Here is a 17,254-nt window from a genome sequence, read left to right as displayed (position 1 = left end):
AAGTGTCATAGGATCTAGTAATGATTTGATTCTAAGTTCTTCCACAAAATGTATTACAGATCAAAATTTTAGTCTATTTACTTTTTAATGACTGGCTGAAGCTGTGTTGCCATACATCTAAGTGAAGTATTGGGGTGCATTAGAAAGGGTGTGGTTAGTCGGTCAAGACAGGTTCTCCTCCCCCTCTATTCTGCCCTGGTGAGGCCGCATCTGGAGTATTGTGTCCAGTTCTGGGCCCCTCAGTTCAAGAAGGACAGAGAAGTGCTTGAAAGAGTCCAGAGCAGAGCCACAAAGATGATTAAGGGAGTGGAACATCTCCCTTATGAGGAAAGGCTGAGGGAGCTGGGTCTCTTTAGCTTGGAGAAGAGGACACTGAGGGGCGACCTCATCAATGTTTACAAATATGTTAAGGGCGAGTGTCAGGAGGATGGAGCCAGGCTTTTTACAGTGATATCTAGTGATAGGACAAGGGGCAATGGATCCAAACTGGAACATAGGAGGTTCCATGCAAACATCAGAAAAAACTTCTCTCCTGTGAGAGTGACAGAGCACTGGAACAGGCTGCCCAGAGAGGCTGTGGAGTCTCCTTTGCTGGAGACATTCAAAACCTGCCTGGATGTGTTCCTGTGTGATGTGCTCTGGGTGATCCTGCTCTGGCAGGGGGGTTGGACTAGATGATCTTTTGAGGTCCCTTCCAACCTCTAGGATTCTGTGATTCTGTGATTCTGTGATTCTGTGATAAAGAAATTGAATATACTGATGATGTTTCAGTTAAGTACCAAAACTGTATAATAAAGCACATGCATGAGTAGAAAGATAAAATCCATATTCAAAGTTAAATGCCTTCCTTAAAACCAATGCCCCTCTTCCTATCACCGCACACTATTGTAAAAAACCCCTCCCCAGCTTTCCTGTAGCCCCTTCACGTACTGGAAGGTCGCTATGAGGTCTCCTCGGAGCCTTCTCTTCTCCAGGCTGAACAGCCCCAATTCTCTCAGACTGTCTTCATAGTAGAGGTGTTCCTATGCTGATCATCTTCATGGCCCTCCTCTAGATTCACTCCAAGAGTTCCATGTCCTCCCTGTGGTGAGGGCTCCAGAACTAGACACAGTGTTCTAGGTGGGGTCTCATGAGTACAGAGAAGAGGGGCAGAATCACCTCACTTGACCTCCCAGTCGTGAGTCTTTTAATGCAGCCCACTACACGGTTGGCTTTCTAGGTTGCAAGCACACACTGCTGACTCATGTTGAGATTTTCATCAACCAACACCCCTAGGTCTTTCTCCTCAAGGCTGTACTCAATCTTCTCTCAAACTTTTGTCCAACCTGTATTTGTGCAGCACAGGTTCCAGTACCAGCCCCTGAGGAATGCCACTCATCACTGCTCTCCATCTGGACATCAAGCTGTTGATCACTACTTTCTGAGTGCTATCACCCAGCCAATGCCTTATCCATCAAGTGGTCCATGCATCAAATCCATATCTTTCCGGTTTTGAGACCAGGATGTCATGTGGGACAGTGTTGAATGCTTTGCACAACTCCAGGTAGATGATGTCAGTTGCTCTTTCCTTGTCCACCAACACTGTGACCCCATCATAAAAGATCACCAAATTAGTCAGGAAGGATTCACCCTTGGTGAAGTTCCATTGGTTGCCAACAACAACCTCCACATTTTCCATGTGCTTAGCAGAGTCTTCAGAAGGATCTACTCCATGATCTTGCCAGGCACAGAGGTGAGACTGATTGGCCTGTATTTCCTGGAGTCTTCTTTCTTTCCCTTTTTGAAAATGGGCATTATGTTTCCTCTTTTATAGTGAGTAAATCCCAAAAATGTCTTTTGACTTAGCTCTCAACTGTGGAGGTGTATACATTCCACATGTGTGGTATTTTAAGTACTCAAGGTGATAAAATGCTCTCCTTTTGTGTCTGTAAGTCACAGACTTCATGCTGACACGACTAGGAAAGTTCTGTTTGACCGTGTTCTTTGTGTGGCAAGATGTCCCATTAAACTTAAATTCAAGTAGGCATTTTCTGAAATTTACTGATACATCTTTTCAAGAGAGACACGAGTATCTCTGGTCACCTGTTGGTTTTTGGTGTTTTTTAAGTGAGTAGTTGCTCAATAATATCAAAGACATACAAGATTTTAAAATATTAGTGTCTCATATTTGTTATAAGCAGAGTGAAAAGAAAAAAAAAATCAACAACACAACACAACAACACCACCAACAAAAGTCCAAATGAAACCAGTGCTTTTGTTTCAAATATTCTTGAATTATTTGACTATTCAAAATCTGTTGTTCCCTGTCCACAATTTCTCTTAATAAAGGGCAATTTTGTGTGGCTGGGATTGTTTTCACAAAGAATTCTTATGCTAACATGTTGCATGACCATCAGGTATCTTGTCTGAGTTGAAACATAGGTGAAAAAAAGACAGCAACATTTCTCTTCAGCACTGCAGCTTTCTTTGGGGATTCAATGTTTGTTTCTTTGCTTTTTGGCCCACAACAAACTTATTTCAACTTTTGATGTTTCTATTTACTGTTCCATTTTGTCTGAGACGAAGGGTTCTTACAGTATGCTTAACTTCTTGTTTTGCACAGCAGAACCTCCAGTTATTTCTAATTAAATGAAAACGCCTTTGCTGTCTCATCTGTGCATTATTTGATTTCTTCAGTTGTTTTATTGAATCCTATATTCAGTTAGCTGCTTTGTTTACTTTACTTTCAGGATATCTCTTTTAAACTAATCTGTCCACCTACAGAATTAACTGAGGGAGACTGTCTTTCTAAGATAGAAGTCAGTTCTTAATAGAAATTAAAAAAACTAATTTTAGAGTTCACAGATGTCTTAATTGGAAAATAAATGTACTGCAAAAGAAGTTAAAACCCTTATGAAATTGCATTTGAAAATGCTGCAAGTTCAACGGATTAGAGATGTCATTTACTGGAGTCATTTGGAAGATCTGCATTTGATGTTTTTTGGTTGCCTGACTCGCAGGAGATTTTTATTAATTAATCTAAAAGTTTTGTTGGTTGGCTTGGATAGGAGTTCAGCCCGTTATTCTGTGCCAGAAGAATAGAAATTATCACTCATGTACATGTAAGGCAAGGAAAGAAGGTTTTCCAGTGGTGATGCACAGATGCAAAAGGAGCTTCTTCAGGAAAATCAATGTGTGTTTGCCATCATATAATTGCTGTAAATGAAAACAATCAAACACAACTTCAGAAAACAATTTACAGGCCAGCTTTAGACAGTAATTTAAAAAAAACAAATCTGAAGAAACTTGTTTACAGTGAGATTAGACAAACAGGCTTAAATATATGATTATGACCTTTTTAAGGTATACATTTCTTCAGCAGAACAGTGATAATTTATTTGTTTTCTTTAGATATGTTTTCTTAAAACTGGTAATGTTGTAAATAATTATTAAGAAGTTGAAGTTAATGTGGTTTGTTAAAATTATTTTTACTCAACAGTGAAGGGTGGCTAGTCACAGTTACGTGGAAATGGATGCAGTTGAAGTAGGTATCTTGTATGTATTGATGGTTTTCTCCTGCTTCCTTTGTAGTTCTGCTTAGTCACCCAGGGCAACTTCAATTTATTTGTGCCTCAGTTCCTCACCAATGAAATGGATAACTGCTTTTATTTTGAATACTGTGGGGTAGGCGTGTGTTGTTATCAATTGTATGCATGAATCACAAGCTACTGTGCAGTACTTAGATAATTAAAGTACAATTGTGGAAAAATAAATATATTTCAAACAAAGAAAGTAATCTCTGAGATGCTTCTTAACCACATCTTGTTTCAATGTGTTGCTCAAAGGTGAGCTTCCCTTCATCGTTTCCCATTGCAACCTTTTCTCATACACTGTAAGTAACATAGGGGCTGCTCCGCTCTTTGTTGGAAATTAGCCAGTGAAATAAGGAAGTATTAGAAGCAAAATAAAGGATATTTTAACTTTGCTTTTCTCTCCCTTTTCTGTTGAAACAAAAAGTGCAGAAAGATAATTAGATTTGCACTATCCACTCCTTTTCCAAATTTGTCTAAAATAAACCAGTTATTTACTATCATACTGGTATAATAAACTGCATGTTCACATACAGACACATGATCATGCACACAGAGCTAGAAATAGCGCTGATATGTATGTGAGGCTGTGACTCTGCTCCTGTAACAATGGATTATGTGCTGAGGCAGGATGTCAATGAGGGCTGCACATGGCCCTTGATGTTCCACTGAATATTATCTTCACTAGGGATTCTTGGTACATGGAAGAAACCAGGTTTCCCATGCTGGGGAAACCACGGAATTAACCTGGGAGTATACAACTTCTTATTTTTACACCAGAAAACTGGAGATGCAAGAAAATGCAAGAGGCAAAGGCAGGTAATCTAATAAATACATGTTAGTACATGCATATGGAAAAGATCACACAAGTCTTATTTTCGTAAGTACTGAAAATTTACAGCAAAGTCTACAGACGAAGACCTGCCACTCAGCTTTTCCACACTAATCCTGCAGAATCTCCAACTTTGTGCCTATAAATACAGACTCTGCTATTTTTTTTTGTTGTATTTTAATGAATGATGCATTGTTTTCTACACAGAAATGCACTTTCAGTAAAAGAGATGGACAGCAGCCCTCCTTTTTTTCTAGTCAAGTATCTGGAGCTTTGGCCCTTTAATGCAAATCAAGGGTGTTCATACAAACTTTCATCACTGAAAAGTGCCTATACTATCAATTCTCTTTAGGAAAAGGGTGCCTTCTCTTTTTGTCTCCAGCAGGCAACTTGTGCACAGGAGACTTTTCAGCACTGGATCAATGCTGTCATTGTGTTTGACACTCTCACTTTTGGCAAGCTCTGGGCAGTTCCCTCCTTCACCTATAAGACCACTGAATAACATTTTCTGATTCACATAAAAATTAATTTAAAAAATCTGAATCACTCTCCTCCAGCTAAATTCTTACCTTTACCTCTAGGATAGATAGTTTTAAATGGAGGATTTAATCTTGATTGTTTTTTTCCAATGTTCAAGAAAAGTTATCAGCCTCCCTAAAGTAACTGAAATCTTCTTACTGAAAGTAGTATTCTGACACCAAATAATGGAATTAAATCCCATTTTACTAAAATTATAATCTGTTTTTATAAAATGGTATCATAGTCTATGAAGTGGGTAAAATCTGCACGTTGGATCAAGTAGCCTATATTCACTAAAGTAATCTATCTGCTCTCTACAGCTAGGCAAGAGCTTGCCATACGTTATCCAGTAGTTTTGTGAAGTTTTTTTCGTTAATTAATTTAGGCAGTGTACACATTAATTAATTTAGATTGCATAATGCATATTTCTCAGGAGCATTTGTCCTTCATGATTAACTATACAGCCCTTGATAATGAGGGGAGCTGTGAGTGGAGAATAAAGATAATATACAGTAGTAAGTATAAAAATTCAGTAACTGCTTTTTTTCCATAGTAGAAACTAATATTGAGACTATTACACTGGAAGCTGTGTATGATTTTAACATGTTTATTCTAAATTTTTGCAGTAAAAAGCTGAAAGCAAGCAATTTATTTTTCTTTACATTTTTCGTTCTTTAAATTTTCCTTAAGAATAGGTTGAATGGGGATTTGAGATACGTGGTCTAGTAGAAAATGTCTCTGCCCATGACAGAAGGGTTGGAACTAGATGATCTTTAGGGTCTCTTCCATCCCAAACCATTCTATGAGTCTATGTTTCTATGAAAACCACCTGCAAATGATAGCAAGAACATTTTTTTTCAGAGAATAGCCATCAAAATCCTCATATTTCTATTAGAGATAAATAGCATTCTGAAGTTCACTAAAATTAAATTGCAGAATAGTTGCAAGTACACAAGACCTTTACATTACTGTTTGAAGTTTATTTGCTTCTTTTAAAACATGTTAGCCTTTGATTTTTTTTACCATTAAGGTAATCTAGATAGTGATTGCTTTCTGTAACCTCAGACTAATTTTAAGTTCTGTCAATAAATACATAAAAACTCTGGATGCATTAAGGCTTAATCTTCAATTGCTTTGTGTAGATTGGCTGACCAATTGCACTTTGCTGGGTTCTAGGCTGCTCAGGATGTTTTGCTCATACACAACTATTTGTGGTAGAGTACGAACATATCTTCATTGCTGGCTACCGCAGGGAATAAACATACTAAATGCTAAGCAGTAGTCATTGTAAAGACAATAGAGTGGAAAGCAACAATATTCTAATACAAGCAACCAATATGGGAGTAATTTTGTACTAAGAGAAAACATTTTAAAAGAGCGACTATGTAGCTTTCCGTCACTAAAAATGGCTTCCAAGCTCTTCTTTCTGAGTGCAATTAAAGTAATATTCTGCCCTACACATATCTACTTGTAATTTGAGAATGCTAGTGTACTGTATAGAAGAAAAAGGTAAATAAAGGGAGAAAGGTTGGTTTTCAGTTCATTACAAACTGTGATAGAAAAACAAAAAGTAAAGGAAAAATCTGTCTCAGAGCCTCTTGCTAAAAAAAAACCACCCTATGTATAAATCACTAGTAATTGAAAATATAGTATTTTATATGTCAAGCAGTATAGCAAAATCATATGAAACTTAGAAGAAATATTGTGTTTTTCTGTAGAGCTTTAAGAGTCACAGTTTTCATGATGTAATAAACTCTCAGTAGCTATCAGGGTACCGCATAAGAATTATCAGTATGTGACTTTTGTATATAAAGGGGAAGGAAGTGGAAAGCAGGTCTTTGAATCAAATTCATTCTACAGTATATGTTTGGTAGTTTAATTCCCAGACATGGGTCATGGGCTGTTTCAAGACTATGAGCATCTCCATGGTGTCCTTGCTTTCCATCTTCTGATACAAAAAGAAACAAATAGCAATTGCTTGGCAGGGCTTTATGTAAGTTGAAATTTTTTCTGTAGAGATACTCATCTGATAGGCATCAGGGACAAAAATCCAGTTCATTTGACTGAATTCATTATTTTGTCCTTAAAGTTCAATCTAAAGTTAAATACTGTTAGTGTTTTGTTATTTTGTTTTGTTGTTTTTAATTTTTTGGGGGGGAGGGTTGTTTGTTTGGTTTGATTGTTTGGTTTTGTTTGTTTTGGTCTTGGTTTTGTTTTGTTTTGTTTTTTTTATGTGAGACCATATTATGTGGCCATTAAATCCAGAGTAGACGTCATAAAGCTGTGTCCTAAAACTATGCAGAAGATGGTGGCTGAATGCAGGAATGTCTGGGTCATGTTTTATTGCATTTATACAGTGAGTCAGAATATACTCGCAAGACTGCTTTAGCACTTACAAAAGCTCCAAATTATTTGTACTAGTTTTTATAAAATGAAGTTTTTACAGTCCAATATTCTGTTGGATTTCTTGATATGTTTGGGGTTTTTTATCGTCTTAAAGATACATCTGGAGTTACCTTTAATGAACAAAATAAGATACCAGTTTTCTTTCAATTACTATTAGCAAACTATCACTTGCAGTATTAATAGCATTATCTTCTTAAAATAAAGCCAGTTAAGGTGGCTTAAATTATTACTACTGTTAAAAAAATTATTTTCACTGTTGGTTACTAAACATGAGTAATGCAAGTCATGAGCAAATGAATATAACACTATAATTTGAGGTGTAAATCTGGAACAAAATTGCATTGCTTACAGCTGCACGTGAATGATCAGGACATACATATTGGAGTATCAGAAAGAAGCAATCTACATATCAAAAAGTCAGTATTTGCAAGCATTAACATTAAATGTTAAATTAAATGTAAATTAACTCCTGATTGAGCCAGAGTGAGTTTAAAATCAAGACAGAATAATTATCAAAGTTTTGTCTAGATATGTGTCTATTGCCAAAAATGCAACAAATATTTCAGACTCTGATTCTAATAAGAAGGTAGAAGAGTCACTGGGAATAGCACTCATTCACATATCTTTAGCCATTGAATTGTTGCGTCAGCTACTCATCTAGCCACCTTCCACAGCAGACCAAATAGCACCTCTAGAGGATGATTCATACTGTCCTAAAATACATTTTTTTTAGAATGAATGATCTTCTGGTGACAACTTCTTGAGGAATCACAGAGTAACCTAAATTACAGCATTAGGCATAAAAAATGCCTAACTTTAACAGCAGAAGTTAGGTGAGATGAATCATACCTCAAGTGTGGCCATTTTTTTTAAAGTTCCTGTTTTTTTCAATAGTGACTCTAAACAAGATTTGATAGTATCCAGTAATATATTCTCAGTATATAAAAAATAATTTTGTTTGTAATTTGAGATTTCCACTAGGAATAGAGATGCAATCTGTATTTCAGCTGAAGCATTTTGTGGTGGTTACTATGGTCCCCATAAAAAGCAGTTAGAGGACATACCTGATTAATTTTTGAATCATTAGTTCTTTAGGGACAAGACCTTAAAGGTTGAGATTAATCCATATTCTTGACCTAGTTTTCACCTGGTGTAAATCTCAGAGATCAAGGGATAAGTGTCTATCAGATCCTTAGATTTGGATAACAAAGTGGCATTTTCCATCAGAAAAAATGATGAGTAAGAGCACAGCAATAACAAAAATCTACTAGAATAACTCTATACCACCTGGTAGATTATAAAACGGTGTAATTTCATTGTTTGCCTTTCCTACTGATCATTGGCATACACAAAATAATAGGCCAAGGAAAAACAAAATTACAGGTAAATCTTCAGATCTTGGCTCCCAAAGTATCTGAGCAATTGATAAATGAAATACCACTGCTCAGGATGGAAGAAAAAGAAAACATGTTTTTCCTTTACTGGATTGGGGAAACACTTAGGTCATATGAAACCTGTATCATTAGAACCAAATGGATTTTAGCTTTAATGATTGCCACTGATGTGACTTTTATCTTAAAGTATTTATAGGAAATTTGTTGTAGGCAATGACAGCTTTTTTTCTTCAGTATTTACCTCTTTAAATAATTCACTGTATAATAAGACCAAAGTTTGGAAAGACAAGAGAGCTTAGAAATTTAAATTAATAAAAATGGAATAGATAAAAGGAAATTAATAAAATTATTCTTGAGCTTTTGTTTCATTTTTAGCTAAATAGCTAATTTGTTGCAAGATTTAAAATGAACCCAAAAAAGCTTGTTTTTTGTTGGGTTGTGGGTTTTTTTGTGTTTGTTTGGTTGGTTGGTTTGGGCTTTTTTGTTTGCTTTTTTTGAGGGAGAACGCTGTGACACACCTGGGAGAAATAACGAACATGAAAAAAGGAGAGAGAGAGTAGAAGATTCTAGAGCAGGAGTCAATGTCACATGCACAGCAAGTTTAAAAACTGATTCATATTTTCTCTTTATTTGCAGTGTCAACACTGGAGGTTATGCTTTAAGATAGGTAGCCAAATGAAGATAAACAATTCTACTTCATTTTTTAACCTTAGCATGAGCAGTCTTCTTGTGTCAATTTTTTCTTCTCCTTTTTTCCATCTATTTTCATTAGTTCCTGGTCAATTGTTATTGTTTTGCTTTATTCTTGACAGTGTTTCTTATTTCAAGTTTTCTGTTTCCTGCTGATTTTGATTCTGTTCTCACACTGACAAATAACACTTATACTGGACAGATGAGATGTGCCAAAAGCCCTCATCCAACGCAGAAAACACACTTAGAAAAAATGTATTTTTGTAGCCCACGACCCTATGATCAGGATGAGAAAATAACCCACAGAAATTTACCTGACAGAGAGCTACACAATATCATTGAAACAAAATAATGTCTTACTAATGCAGGAGATGAATTATCAAATAAAACACAAATGCATAGTTTCAATCTCATTTTATCCTAAATGCTAAACAGTTTTCATTCAATATTCTGTTAAATATAAATATACAAATAGCCAAACTAATACTACATCTTGGATACTGCATCAACTTAAAAACTCTCCAGCAGGAACTAACTAACTTGAGTATGTTCTTTGTGCATTTCAACCACCTGTATAATTTTCTAATTAAATTAATCATAGCAGCTTGAGACTCTTCATTTTAGTTCTTTATTACAGTGTTCTTTGCAAATTTCAGCCTGTGTGTATGCAACGTTGTATGAGTATGCTATATAAATTTTATAATTTTTAGAGGAATGATTTCAGACAGTAGTTTAGAAAACACTTAAAACAGCAAATAATTTTGCTAAATACTGTACAAGTTCTCTTTTATTAGCTTCTGTGATTATGGTCTGAGCTTAGCTAATTACTGTTAGTATTGTTTTAAATTAATTCTTAAGAATTCTTAAGAAGCCAGTTTGCATGTAGATGTGAGGACCTGGGAGCTGCTCAGTGTTAAGGGACAGTAGTTATGGGAAATTTTCTTTTTTTACCAAAGCATAGAAGAATTTTACCAAGACTTACAGGTTTTGAAATTTCTTTGTTGAAACACAATTTTTACATCTGTAGACTGAAGTGAGCTTTGTTTGATTCAGGGTTTCCCTACTCACACGTGTTTTTTTTTTAAATTGATGCCTTCACCACTTTATTGCTGGAAAAGTTTGCTCCTGAGTAATATAAAAAAACCCAAAATAAACAAAAACCCCCGCAAACAACACCAAGAAAACAAAAAAACAACCAAACAACAAACCTCAAACCCAAGCTCAAACTGTTTCTTGAACATTTATTGAATATCAGTACTTATTGATGAAAAGCTTCCCATCTCCTTAACTTCAAAGTGCCTTTTCTACTGTATAGTTTAAAGAATTAACATGATTTGTGCTGTTAAACAGCATTAATAACCTGACTCCTCTAGCTGTACAGTTAAGTCTTTCTTGATGAAGGTCTGCACTTTTCCTAACCTGAGGAAGTAAAGGACTGAATTTTTCCTGTGCTTTACTGTCACCGTTTGACTCAGGTCCGACAACAATGCTCTCGATCCCCTCCCCATCCCACCCAGGTAGGGAAGGAGAGAGAGAAAAAGAGAGAGACTTGGCTGGATTGAAAACTAACCTACACAGCTTTAATTAAAAACTAATGATATAGGAAAATATATACAATTATATACAGATATGTCCAGGTATGTGCAAGAACCTCTCGCCTACCCCCATCCCCAGCAACTCCCACAGCACTCCCCTCAGCTGGAAACAGTCCCGAGAAGTCCTGGAGCTGCTGCTGGAGAAAGCGGAGAGTGATGAGGGTCAGGAGAGCTCGAGCCTAAGGGTCGACGGTGCTGGATGGACAGAGTCCTCCCCGGACGTCAGCCATGGACGAAAGAGAAGGGAAGAAGAAAAAGGAAGGAAGTTGTCTTCTGTGATCTCTGACCTTCCTCTGAGCTTACGTAGATATATGGAATGGAATTTCTCTGGCCAGTTTTGCTGTCTGTCTAACAGCCTCCTACGGGGGGGTCACTGATCTCCCCGTAGTGTCTGAGCCGGCAGAGTGAAGGTGTGACTTTGAAGACCCAGCAGTTAGAAAAACATTCCAATGTCTTATCAGCCTAGCTAGAACAGAATGTTGCTAGTTAAAAGAAAGCTCACTGAAGAAAAAAAAAATCAATAAAAAGGGAAATTGGCTTCATCCTGGCTCAAACCAGGACAAGCCACAAAGAAAGATGTTTTTGTTTCTACATGAAGTTTTTCTTCCAAACTTCACTTCATCTAAAAGGAACTTAAATAGAAACTAGCTGCCCAATGCCAGAACCTTTTACTCAGAATATTCTAAGATAAGCAAAATCAACAGTCTTTTTATGCTTCTGATTCAAAACTCCTCACTCACTGAAGTTCTGTTCATGTTTCCAGTTTTGTCATGAGGTCTTCTTTCTTTATCTAAGCTGCCTGATATGATAACATACACAGCTCTCAGCACAATTAACTATCCTCTTGGCTCACAAGAAATATTGTATAGCCTGCTATTACCTGGCACTGCATATCATTGGAGAGCTGTTTAATCCTTACTTCCCAAACTAAGAAATCTTTAGCTTTGCAAGGATTTCAAAGTATTGCAAGGATTGCAAAGACAGCTTCAGTGGCTGAGCCACTATGCTGCTAGGCATACATACAATGCTTTATGAGGTATTTGAACTTTCAGATCTGCTGCAGTCTGCCTCTGTTTTTAACACACGAATAGTTTGTTGGGAGCCTCCTTCCATGTAAAGTTACAGCTGATATCAGTCTTGGGCAGTAAAGAAGTCGCCATGAAGGGCTTGTTCTTCTGGGTCTGCTTGTGAAGTTCTGAAGGGCAGTAAAGAAATTACCTACTTGACTGGCATTGAGTAGATGCCTAAGTTACAGGTACCTACGGTGGCTTGATATAATCCTCCCTTCAAGTTTTGTGTAAGACTAAAGGCTTGAATAAGAGCAGTATTAACTACTGACCATATTTTAACACCAAGCTCTATTGAAATATTTAAAAGAACACAGACACCCAGTACTGGGAGATTTTTCTTCATCTCTAGATGTCAAATGAAATAGACATGGCTGCCTGAATCTGCTTGTAAAATGCCATAAGGCCAGTATTTACACTCATATTCATCAATTTGTTCTAGCTTCACAATTAATGTGTTAAATTCAGACAACTCTCTGCTGGCTTTTCTGGACACATATTGGTTAGATTTGTAAACACAAGTTTTAGGCACTTCAATTAGTTTCTACCTAGCAAGTGGACACTAAAATGTGTAACTGCTGGATGGAGAGTAAGTCACACAGTAGAACCCATAAAAGATCACTCTAAGCAAGTCGTGATGTTGCCTTCTGTCCTGGTTTGAGCCAGGATTAAGCCAATTTTATTTTTATTGATTTTTTTTTTCTTCAGTGGACTCCCTTTTAAACAGCACACTTGCTGAAAGTAGCACAGCAACCTTTCTAGCTAGTGGACTGATAATGCTCACTGTTTGTAGATACTGCCAAGAGACCAAGGACACTGTTCTGCCTGTTGAATCTACTACTCCAAACACCTCTAAAGCAGAAGACTCATGTCTGTGGCCCTTCCATAGGGAGGAGTGGACTAGGCATATGGGAAAATTGACGAAACAAAGTATTTTGTCCATATATTTATGTAAGAATCAGTATAGATTCAGGGATCATGAAAGTCAACTCCCTTCCTTCTTTTACTTTCTCTTTCTTCTCTTCCATTCATGGCTGGTGTCCAGGGAGGACTCTGTCTATCCATCACGATTGATCCCTAGACCCGTGCATTCCTGACCTTCATAACTCCACACTCAACTCCTGTCTGATCTGCTGCTATCTCTGGAAGTGGTCCTGGAAATTTTGGAACTGCTCACAGCTCAGAAGAGTGCCATGGGAATTGCTGGAGATAGTGGTAAGGTGGTAAGGATTTTGCACATTGCTGCACACATTTGTATGTAATTGTAAATATTTTCTTATCACTAGTATTTAAATAAAGCTGCCTAGTTTAATGTTCAATCCAGAAAGTCTCTCTCCTTATTCTCTCTCTCCTTTTCCTACCTGGGTAGAAGGGGGAGGGGGTTGAGAGCATTGTCATCACTGGTTTAATTGCTGATCTTGATTTAAATCGTGATACCTTATTTGAAAATTGATGTGAAGAGATTATGTACTAGAATAATATCCACCTTTTATTTGTGTACTTCAGTGTCGTTTTTTACCTCTGTGATGGTCAAAGTCTGCGATATACATGCAGTTTGAAAATGGTGTGACAAAGTAACGCATGAAAATGAGCTATATACTTTCTGTAACATAGCAAAATAGTCATGTAAAAGGGGAAAATTGTCTTAAATTAAAGTCCTTTGTTGATCTATAAATGTTAGAGATTTTTTGTGTTTATGAAGGGAAAATACATTTTATAGTTGAAGAGCTATTACAATTGCTACTACAATTATTTCTCTGCACAGTGTACTTTATGTTTCATGGTGATAAATGACTATTTTTATTATTTTTATTGCTGTTTAATGCACAATTTCCTTTCTCAGGGGAGATATGAAAATTGACAGTTACTTTAAAATATTTTTTCTTTCACTTTATGAACTTTAGGAGTTTCAGAGACATCTGTTAGAAATTAATAAAATAATGATGAAAAATTATCTTTGTATTATTTTTCTATTATATAAAATAACAATAATAGTGATAATTTAAAATAATAGCTTTCTGTCTGTGTGACTCTTATTTTTTTTCCTGTATCAGCAATGTAAAATACAATCCAGCATGTTCTCTATGAAATTTCAGCCATTTTTTCAAAACAGTAGTGGTTAAAGTTCCCTTTTTCTTGTTTTGCTTTGAGCACTGATTGGATAGCTTCATTCAGATAAGCAGATAAATTTAGATAACTTATGTATATCTAAGTAATATTGGTGTCCAAGAGGAACAAACATACTAAAGTCACCTGACTTTGGTCTCACTCATGTAAATTTGACACTTGAAAATCTAATATTCTCCAGAGAAAGGATCACATTTTCACTAAGTCAACGAGTTTTTCTCTTAGTTTTATTTTCTGATATTTAATAAGGTCCTTAGCACTTCTATTTATCTTACTTACTAATGAATACTTGCAGATACATAAAATATACTGTATAACTGAATCAATTTTATGAAGGGTAAATAATAAGGATTAAATGAGTCACAATATGCCAGAAAAAGAATAGCTCTTCTGTAACTTATTTCCGTGTTTGCAAACTCTTCAAAATGCTTTTGTTTATTGTTTCCATATGATTATACAGAAAAAAGATTTAAGTAAAATACTTCTGGGGACAGTGGAACTAATCTGTACTGTTATTCATTTGGAAGTAGCCCTATTTCTTCTGTGTCACAGAGGTATGAGAAATTTATATATAAATTAATATTTCTTCTCTTCTCCCATGAATACAAATTAGATTGACTAGTGTTGAATTTTAACACTTATAACCTTTAGTCACACTGCAGTCTGTTACAATCTCAGGTGCCAGATCTGAAGGCCAGACTTCTTACATGTAGTAAGATTTGCAAAGGCTGATGACTATGAGCTATCCAAGATGAGAATGCCAAGATATGGAAGCACTCTGAGATATGTATTGAGAAGACTTGATATTTTATAATCTCTTCAGGAAATAAAAGCTCAGTTCCAGGTCAGCTCCTCAAAAATCCTCCGCTCCACAAAAGATGCAGATAGAGTTTAGCTTTATTTTACTCAGTAGCCCAGAGTCCAAAATACTTGTCTATGAGAGAGGAATCTGTTTTCAAATATTCATGTTTTCTGATTTGAGGTTCTGTTACTATTAGGGGGTTGAAATCAGGTCTGTTTGAATTGCAAATAAGTGTCGAAAGAGCTGGATAGTCTGGTAGGAGTTTGTCCTGAAAAGGTTTTACTGTATAAAAATTATTAAATATTAATTGGCATAAGAATCAAAAGAGAAGTGTCCCAGCATCCCAGGGAAGTACCCTAATCATCAAGATATTGGATATCCCAGTATGCACTCCTCTCAGTGTATAATTCAAGCTATTTCTCTTTGTATAAATATTTAAACTGAATTTTGCAGTGGAAACCTATAACATCCCTTTTCTGTATCCCAGAAGAGAACACCAACCAAAAACCGTACAGCCACATCTGCAGTTTCTCCTTCTCTCTCAGGGCCACTGAACATTTAATTATTTTAGTATGGGGTGAAATGGTCTCAGCTGGAACAATTGCTAATCATACTAAAATAGCCAGTTGTCTGCATGTAAAGACATTACTTGATATCTTCAACTTTTTAAAAGTCAGTTGTCTTTTTAAATCTGACAAAATAGATTTTTATGACCCTAAGAACATTATTTTGACCAAATGACAGTTTGCACTGACATAAAATCTCATATATCTCAAGATGGAGCCACTAGGTGGGAGGAGAAAAATCAATGGAAAAGATCTGGAACTCTTCCATAGGAATGTGCAAATACACAGCTATCCTGAAAATGAGGAACAGTACCTCCAGTGGGGCCACAAAGCAAACTTAAGTACTAGAAAAGAAAGTAAGAAAATGGATGCAGAGACTGATTTAAAAGTACTATTTGTTAAGACCAAAAGTTTCGTGGAACACCTCCCAATATATGTATTGAATGTGCACTTTAATAACCTCATATTTTTCACTGATTTAAATCTATTAATTGTAGATGAGTATGTGTGCCTCTTGGTGAGTATGTCTAAAATATATATATAAATGTTTCTGTACATGAAATTAGATGAAAATCAAAAAGCATAAGCAAGCCTCAGTAAATAGAAAGAAGTAATCATGACTATAGTTTTGAGAAACTGAGGCTGATAGGTGATTTTCCAAAGAAGCTTAAGCTGGCTGGCAGCTTTAGTGGTTGTAGGTATCAAACTTATATGAAATTTTCTAAAGTGGAAAAGCTTACCAAGCCACTGATTTTGAAATGTAAAGTTCTATGGATCAAATTTTGTATGTTAGTAAAAACAGAAGTGATAGTTGTAGCAGGCTGAGTTAATGGTCCTTACTTATTGGGCTTTGGTCAGAAAAATGCCAGTATTATAAATTGCTTGAATAAAAGGAATTTGGTATCAGTTTTAATTAGGTTCTATGGAAGTTAAAACCCTTGTGAGAAATTGCCTTTTTTGTCCTCTCTCAAGAGAGACAACATGAAACACATTACATTCCTACAGTGAAAGTAAATGAAGGATAAAAAGTTTCATCTCTGGTATTACAATGGAAACCATCCAGCAAAGGATATTAACTTAAGCTGAAAGAAGGAGACAGGCTTTCCAGAGAGAATTGGACAAGGAGATATGCTTCAGAAAATTTCTGCAATTCTGTAAATCAAACAGAAGTTCGGAAGTAATTAATAAATACAAGTTAGAATTTAAAAAAATATTTAATACTACCTGGTTGGCCAAACTGCAGACAATGTCCCTTGAATTATCATTAGATACCATAGAATGGTAGGTTCAGGTGCTCATTGTGGAGTTGTCATGAGCACAGAATGCTGATCCAGCAGTTTGCTTAGGTCACCTTGCAATACATCAGAACTCCTTTGGCTATTTCAGGCACACAGACAACGGGTTTTGACCAGATGTTCTTTTGTACAGCATTGTGGTCAGAAAGTTTAAGAGTAAAATAGCACTGAAAAAATAAAGAATACTCAGAAAAAGACATGCTATCTATATAAAATAATTAGAATCCAAATTCCAAAGATTTGGTATTTATGGCTTGTGTGGTATCAGTTTCTGGACACACATAGAAATGAAATTAAAATTCCTACTATCAAGATACTTTGATTTGGTGGAAAAGTAGTGCTCCAACTGATCCAATTAAAAACTAAAAAAAACAGCCTTTGGTTTATCCAGT

This window comes from Apus apus, chromosome 1, assembly GCF_020740795.1.
Source record: "Apus apus isolate bApuApu2 chromosome 1, bApuApu2.pri.cur, whole genome shotgun sequence".
In the NCBI taxonomy this organism is placed as follows: domain Eukaryota; kingdom Metazoa; phylum Chordata; class Aves; order Apodiformes; family Apodidae; genus Apus; species Apus apus.
This window is presented reverse-complemented; position numbering follows the sequence as displayed.